General features: G+C 38.8%; 1 long non-coding RNA gene across 1 annotated transcript; it reads right to left on the bottom strand.

The window, feature by feature from the left end:
- Positions 1–7,965: 7,965 nt before the first annotated feature.
- Positions 7,966–9,047, bottom strand: LOC128896616 (uncharacterized). The gene is made up of 3 exons (XR_008462044.1): positions 8,957–9,047; positions 8,595–8,769; positions 7,966–8,502 (listed from the first exon to the last, which is right to left on the bottom strand). It is a non-coding gene; the product is annotated as an uncharacterized LOC128896616 (long non-coding RNA).

Genomic DNA, 9,047 nt, shown 5'->3' with positions numbered 1-9,047 from the left:
CAACACGACACTAGACATTTGTAATTAGTATAGTTATTTTGAATATATACTTTTGGGTAAACCTTAGAAGTCTGTAAAACCAATCATTAAACCTTTACTTTGGAATCACCAATCCTAACCAGTGTAACGATCCCACAACATAATAACTTTACCGCTCGAGTTATTATTCTATTAAATTAACAAGTTGCGAGGCTTTATTAACGACGCGTATTATTCATACGATTCAGTCCTTGTGTACTCAAACCGAACTCCTAAACTTAACTTATCCTACGGTTACCCTTCACTGGGAGATACCGATTCCTTGCAGCTATCTGACTTCGCGTCAGAGTCGTCTGCATTTTTTCCAACAACCTCACAGTTCGAACCTTACCCTACGGTTACCCTTTACTGGGAGATACCGATTCCTTGCAGCTATCTGACTTCGCGTCAGAGTCGTCTGCGTTTGTCTCCAATAACCAAGGCAACCAAACACCCTACCCTACGGTTACCCTTCACTGGGAGATACCGATTCCTGCAGCTATCTGACTTCGCGTCAGAGTTGTCTGCATTATCTAATCTATCCTAAAATCTTCGGCACCATTGATACATAATAAATAATCGTATTGGTTCAATTTTTAAATCTATCCCACTCGCTGGGCTCACACGCGCGTCGCTATCGCCCTGGCTCGTAACATATAATTCCAGTTTCAGTCCTTTAAGTTTTCAAAAGTACGCACAATGCATGTCAGAAAGCCGTTGCAAGAAACCAAATGTCACAAATGCAAACTGACAGTTACAGGTTAGAAATGAACGAGCGGCATGAGTGACAGCCATATTACAAGTCCGACCGACGAGCCTTGCCGACTGATTCTGAGAGTCGACGAATCGACGAATGGTCTTAGCTCCTATTGGCTAAGTGTTGACAAAAAGAATCAGAATCAGAATCAGAAGAAAAATGTAGAATTTCTGACAGATTCATGACATGATATTACGATATCTCAGTTGTACATACACCGATTTTATTGATTTTGGTTTTATTAGAAAGCTTATATGCGATTTACATTAGAAAAATGCCTTTGGATTTAGAAAATACACCAGGCGTGACGAGATATTAATGACAGAAGTTTCGGGTTAGTTTGGAATCACAGTTTTACGAGTAAAAGATACGTGGTAGCGCCAACGCTAGTATACACGGTGGCGTATAATTTTTCCTGTACTTGGCGTTGAGACGCTACCGCGTCTCTAGATATAGTGTCTAAGTGGAAATACTATCTGATTGGGTTTGATATATTTGATTTGTCGTGGGGGGGGGGGGGGCCAATATTGCATACAGTTAATGTGTATACTATCTACAGAGAAATACTGTCTAAGTAGGTTTGGGATAGTATTTAGTGGGGACGGCGATATTGAATAGTGTTAATGTATATGATTCCTAAGACAGATATAATAATAGCAATAATTAAAGGCCCAATTTTGGTTCCTCTATTACGAACCGGAGGGGGCGGTTGCGTAGCCGGGGCTTTTTGTTAGTGGCTTGACCAGTGTTGTTAGGTAATACTGGGTGCCTTGAGAAAGTAAACGCTGAGACAAACCTACGTATGGCTAACGTAGGGAGCACAGGAGGTTAGTTATCGAGGACGAACCGACGTATGGCTAACGTAGGGGGCCGCAGGAAAAGTCAGTATTAAGCATCCAAAGAGTTTCAATATACCTTGAACGGTAAAGATACATCTCAGTGGTTACTGGACTGGTTATTATAATTGATCAACATTGATTTAAAATAATACCAATATATTCTGATATGCACCGGGACTTACAATTGTAATGAGAGTAATTTGTCGCTGTGTATTAATTGTGAATTTAAGTTACTACAATTAGAAGTTGAGTTAAATATTTAGTTTCACAAATTGAATTTGGTTGAACCCTTATTCAGATACACACTGTTATATGCTTATAATTAATATATAAACTAATATATAACTATTGCAAATCAGACCCTAAATTCCTGTATCGTTTCAACCGCTTAAATTATTTCCTAAGCTTTTATGATACTAGCATATAGTCTTTTGAAATATGTTCTTTTTTTAAATATTTTACCTGCTTACAAGAGAAAGGCACGGATGTTACAGTCGCTTTTGGAACGACACTCTATGTAGGTTGTAGTATGCATGTAATACTGCAGAACCATTTTGATATTTTTCAGAATGGGCCTTTGTTTCCAAGATATTTTGGTTTAAAGGTTTTTATACATGTTCTTAAGAGATGTAGAATAAAAGGATTTAACAAGTTTCGTCGGGTATATTGGTAGAATATCAGATTATAACGCTGCTGATCCAGGTTTAAATCCAAATTTACATTCTTCTTTTTTTTTAATTTTGTATCATGGAAATATGCTTTTTATATATTATATAGTATATACTGTATATTACATATTAATTTACGTATATTTTAGGGTTGAAATTAATTTTTAACGTAACATAGCATTCTAATCATCTATTTCACTATGGTGTTTTTATATTTTTGTGCTTTGAAAATAGTTTTGTGTTTCCTCCTTCATACCAAAAATTTCGACGCCTGCAATCGTCAAGCAGGCAAAATAGGACAGGCTGTCACATTTAACTGTTAGGGTAGCTTTACTGTTTTACCTGATAAAAAGGATAGTGAAATACCTACTTACTGTGGGAGAGTAAGTCTTTACAACGATTTCAGTTTTTATATTTTATATTTCACAATGTTTCAAGAATTCTACACAAAATTTAGGGTGATATAAGTCATAAAAGCACAAAAAACATATCGGATTTGTGCGCCACGAACATTTCAATAATGCTATTTTGTTACACTTACAATACATGGAAGTAGTTGGAAAACATATTTCACTGACATTTTTAAAATGTGTTTTTTTCATGTCAGATAATCCTGCCATGTACCATGAGTATAAAATCATTTGTCGGAATATTTGAACACTGATTTGATTCTGAATTAGTGAGTGCATACGTAGTGCATCATCTCTTACTGATAGCTCATGCTGATTTTCTAATACATGTGTACAGTGCTGAATGTTTTGAATACCAAATTTTAATTTGGCGATCTAAATACACATCACACGGTTGTACTAATGGAGTACATTTCGAAGGTATTACTGCCAGCTTCCAGTCATTACTACACGAATCTACGATTAATAAAAATTTATTAGAATCTACATACTTCTTTAAAACTTCATGTAAGTACTCCGCATACAAACATTTTGTCAATTTTTCCGATTTGCTGTATCCTACTACAGTATTTTTCTACACTTTTTTAAAATGTTCTATTTATTTTTCAACACTTCGATCAAATTTATTATCTATTTCTTGCAGACATACAAACACAAATAGTAAAATGTGACCAGATTATTTAATTGAGTGCTGTGTTGTGTATGAATGTGATAATTCATTCAAACTTTGTGTTTTCACTAATCCGATCTGCTGCCTTGTAACCGTTCGTCAGGTCGGTTCGGTAGAACCGTCGCAAGTCGGAGCGCCGACTCAGTCAGTCGCCAGGGTACGCTTTTTCGTCGGATCTTAGCCTAGACCCTCGCAGTCCACACCATGCATTTCATGCCCAGGGAGGTCTGGAGGAGAATGACGGTGCCCCAAAGGGGTCGAGCGGGTAGCGGTCGCACACCCACTCTTCCCGGGCTAGAGACCGTGACTCCGGGGTGTCCCGCGGTCGCAGGACACGGTACCGGCGGTCGGATTTCCTCCGTTTCGGGCCAGAGGCCAGCGGCGTGAGGACGTTAGGTTAAACAGGTTTCTAGCGACCAGAAAGGTAGTGGTCGCACACCGTCCTGTTCGTACTCCGTTGGAGGATCGGGGATGAGATAATAGAACGAGAGCGTATGAGCGGCGAAATAGTATTTATATTTGCTTTTAGCTGTTACACGGTAGCGCTCGCCCAGGCGTTTTGCCTTGTTGAGCAGCGCAACTCGGTATACATGTGTGCACGGTGCTCCCCACTTTCGGTAGTGAGAAAGTGCCGTGTGGGATCGCAGCGCTCGGTGACGGCGCTGATGATAAGGAGTGGAAATAAATCGCTCAACCACCACCATTTCTAGACGAAGTAAACGCCGTTTATAATGATATTGCCCTACACTCGGAAGTACGATGGCTAAATGCAGAAAAAACATTAGAAAGGTTCTTCGCACTTAGAGAAGAAATCTCTGTTTTCTTAGTAAATGAAGTAAAAGATTCCGTACTAATGCAGAATAAATTCAAAGATATTTTGTTTTTGTCCGAACTTGTGTTTTTAACAAATACTACTTATCACCTAAACACATTAAATCTGAAATTACAGAAAAAAAAACAATTAATATCTGACTTAATTAGTCATATTGGCGGATTTAACATTAAACTTCAATTATTCATAACAGAAATTTCAAGAAATCAATTACATCACTTCTCGAGTTGCGAAGAACTTAAAGACGTGTTAGCGTCAGTACGAATGTAAGGGTGATACACGTGTGAGGGTCATCATACCCTCGGACGTCAACTTTACTTTTCAGGGGTCTCGAGATGCCGACGACGGAGACCTACGTCTGTCATCGGCTGAGGATCGATGGTAACCGATAACTAGGTGCGCAACGAATTCTAAGAGTCGCGGATGTTATGGTTAAAGCTATAAAGATCTCGATACACCTCTTTTGGCGGCAGTCAACAGAGTTGTGTCCCGTGACCGATGACCCGACGTCATGGTGCTGCATGGCACGTGTAAAGAGATAAGGGTGTTCTAGAAGGATCTGGCCACGGAGTGGGGAAGGTGACATATCTTCTGATAAGAGGATCATGATCGACCCCATGGTACTTATCCCAGAACCTTGAGGGAACACACGTCGCGAGAGAATTACATACAATAGATCTAACAGACGAATACACAAATGCAGATTTCAGTTCCTTTGCTTCAATATTAATTGTTATAAAAAATGAATTTGAAGTACGATTCCAAGATTTTGATTCACTCAAAAGTGACATTATGACTTTTATGAATCCGATGAACATTAATATCGCAGACCAAAAAATAGAACATCGGCTTCAACTCTGTGACTTGCAAGGAGATACACTGACGGACAAAATTAAAGGGACACTTTTTCAAAACGTTGATTTTTTCAACCCCATCCGTCACCCCTTGCCTCTTCAGCAGTGGCGTTTTTCGACATGCCCCTCTTTGAATTAACCCCTTCGTATCAACCCTCGCCAATGCAACTTTGCGCACATTTAGAGGACACTTCAAAACTACTCAAAATCGGTTGAAAACTCCCACAGATATGACGTTTTAAAAAAGAGTCCCTTTAATTTTGTCCGTCAGTGTATGTTTCCCCAAAGCAGAAAAGAAACTAGATTGAACCTTTACAAACTGTTTTCAAGTGAAAAATATCCAAAATTATTAGACCTCAGCTTAAAGATTGGTTTTATGTTTGGTTCAACTTATAATTGCGAATGTGGATTTTCTATAATGAATGAAATAAAATTTTTAAAGCGTGCATCTTTAAAAGATGCCTCATTGTCGTAATTAATGCGAGTTGCTTTCCGGAAATTCCGATTGACATTCCGGCGCTTGTAAAAGGAGCGACCAAACCACAAATTGGCCCAAGATCTGCAAATTGAAACTGAGTTTTTGAAATTCTAAACTTTTATTTACATTTAATGTATAAGTCTAATAACAAGAATTGCTTAATGACTACACAAAAGTGGTAAATATGCCGAATAGAGGACTCCGCCTCTATATGACCTTCACCTTGATATATGTTGTCAAGAGCACCCTCCTGAGAAACTTATTCTAATAACTTAACCGTCGCTCACTGCTTATTAAAAAGTTATTAACAAAAAAAGTTGGTAATTATTTTGGTTACAGACGGCCCTTTTCCAGTTAAACTTTACCGTTTTCCTATATATATATATATATAACTTACACCACAATTTTTACTCGTGCAGTAAAAAAATTGCTTGCTGGGCGCAGCCCCCCCAGCAAGCGCATAGTTTTGAGACGGATGTTCTTTAAATTTTATAAAAGGTTTTTCAGCTGAAAGTATGCGGCTTGCAACCGTACGCTTGCTGTGGGGCTGCGCTCCCCAGACCACCTACCGAACGGGAGGCTGCGCCCTCTCGACCCCCCTGAAAGCAATATACATTCCTCAGGATAACCGTGTACGCACCTGTGGTGCGCTGCAGTGCTCCTCTTTGGGGGCGAGCACCCGGGCCCCCAGTTTTTTTACTGTACAAATAAAGATCGTGCATGATACAAGCTCTCAGAACAAGTTTGAACCGTTGTAGTGTGGTTTTGTATGCTATGTATAGTGTGTTCGTATATGTAAATGTATGATCTTTATATGCAAATATCTCGGAAACTAAAGCCGAGCAGCAGTAACATATATAGGGAAAAGTTGTTCAGAATGATGACATTGACAGCATATTTCAAGATCATCGAAATCGATGAAGAGGGCATACTTCTAAATAATTACCAAATCTTTTAAAAAACAACTTAAAACACAGTGCAGAAAAAATGGGGATTACTGAAGATTTTTAATTTTACCAGGATAATGACCCTAAACATAAGAATTTGTATTGTATAGTTGCCCCGAAGTCCTTCATCCACCTGCACAATCACCAGACCTTAATCCCATAGAAAACTTGTGGAATGAGTTGATTTAACGGATTCACAAGACGCCCATTCGTTCCAAAGAAAAACTCAAAATTAGGTTTCAAGAAGAATGGACATCCATGTCAACAGAATATTTAACAAAAATAATTTCTAATATGCCGAATCGATAAGGACATATAAAACAAAATGGATTTGTAACAAAATATTAATGTGGGACATATAATGTTAAATTTTAATTAATAAATGTTATTTCTTATAGTGTGCGAAAATCTTATAGTGTCCTTCGAAAACATTCAAACTCCCATGTAATAAAATTTCATATCTTTATCCAACAAAGATATTCAGATGTTCTGTTTCTCGTGACTCACTCTGTATAATATACAGTATACATATATTACATAATACATACAAAAATATATTTCCATCATACAAAATTGAAATAAAAAAAAAAAGAATGTCAATTTGGATTCGACCCTGGGTCAGCCGTTATAATCTGATTACCAATATACCCGATGAAACTTGATACTTTTATTATACATCTCTTAATAAAATAAACAATACAAACCCCTTCAAGTAGTTCCGGGGTAGGTCGCCAGAGTAGACCCCGCCGCGCGCCGCTATCTCGTGACTACCCCTTCCAATCACAGCACGTGGGACCAGGCCCAAAACGGGTATAAAAAGGGCGCGGTACGACAAACCTTCAGAATTCCAAGAATTACCGAAGTTTGACCTAGACTGCTCCCTTGTGCGGACAGACTAGAAAGAAGCGGCTCTGAAGGTTCTAGCTATTCGCTCCCATGTGTGGACGGGGCTAGATCCAAGAGTACTCGGGAAAACTGGACTACGCTAAAGTTATCGCGCCGCGTTTTGCTACTCACTTCTTGTAATTTGTATCTTGTATTTATTTAGAATATACAGTGTTATTTTATCCAAATATCAATTTTATCTATAAAGTTCCTAAAGTTCCCAATCCATCACCAAGGAGGTTACAAATTGACGCCCAACGCGGGACCCGAGGACAAGGATTTCATCACGACAACAGAGAAAATAAGGAGTCATTATACCACCAACTACGAAAAAGCAAAGCAGCATGGCCATCACGAAAGAGCAACTCAAAGCTCTAATAAGAAGTTTGACGCCACTACCCCAGGAGAGGCATTTTACCCATTGCCCGGCGAGGTTCAATGGCACCACATCCAAGGAAGCAGTGGACGATTGATCACAACAAGGTGATATGAAATTAATAGATAAATATGAGTATAATATAGAATAGAAATATAAACTTTGACTCTTTACGACCACAAATAAAGTACAAACGTATGAAACAAGTTTAATGTGATTATAGAATAAGAATTAGACAGAATAGGTTGTTGCACTTGATAAGATATTTAAAAAAAAAAAAAAGTACGATTTAAACCAAAATAAGGTAATAGGTTTAGTTCAACAAAAAAGTTTTATTTTTGCGTTTAGATACATATTTTCATTTTGTAATCCAGTATTGTCAACGAAATCTGTGATACGACATAGAATGTTAGACACGCCATTAGATATGTCGGTGCGAATTAGTTATGATAGAGCATTGTACTGAGTATGACGTTAAGAATAATTGAGAATAGATGCTTCCCGAGAGCGTGAAGCATGTCAGGTTGGCCGTGTCAGCGTCAACGTCTTTTAAGAATCGTTTACAGTAAATAGTTCGTCGCATTTTGGAGTGTGACTGTTTTATGGCAGGGTCAGGACGAACGGACTCTAGACGAAAGTCAGGCGGCCTCCATGAGCAGTCGACCAGCGAGGGATGATGTCTCGGTCACGTAGGCACCGAGTGACGAAGGTACGTTTATTTATTACTAACGGATGTGTCAATTGGCAAGCAACCCGACGGTGCATTGCCTAAAAGAATAAAGACGTTGTCCTAGAGAATCTGGCCACGGAGTGGGGAAGGCTTTTGGTAAGAGGACTGTGAGGAACAGCACAGTACTTACCCCAGAAACGTCGAAGGACAAAGTCATGATTCTGACAGACAGGTATAGAAAATTGTCTGCAAATACAAGAGTATGCTGATAGTCTGTCTGCTGAAGGTAAAACTGTCAAGGAGTCCTGGATTATGCAGAGAATCTTAGGAGTGCTGCCTTCTAGACTACATCACTTCAGAACTGCCTGGGACAATGTAAGTTGGTTTACAAATTATGTAAAATTGGAACAGCCATGTATGGTTGCCATTGGTGATGCAACTGAATTGGAAGCTATTGGAGTAGGCAATATCGAGCTTGAAGCTTTTTAACCGTCTTCGACAAAGAGGAGGTTACTCAATTCGATATATATATATATTTTTATGTCTGTTCACCGATTACGCCGAGATGGCTTGACCAATCAGAATGAAACCTGTTACATCTTGTAGAGCATGTTCCCCCGGTGATCCTGCTGTCAAGACTTTT

Source organism: Hylaeus anthracinus, unplaced genomic scaffold (assembly GCF_026225885.1).
Source record: "Hylaeus anthracinus isolate JK02 unplaced genomic scaffold, UHH_iyHylAnth1.0_haploid 11813, whole genome shotgun sequence".
Lineage (NCBI taxonomy): Eukaryota > Metazoa > Arthropoda > Insecta > Hymenoptera > Colletidae > Hylaeus > Hylaeus anthracinus.
The sequence above is the reverse complement of the archived record's forward strand: the minus strand, read 5'-3'. Positions and strand labels throughout refer to the sequence as shown.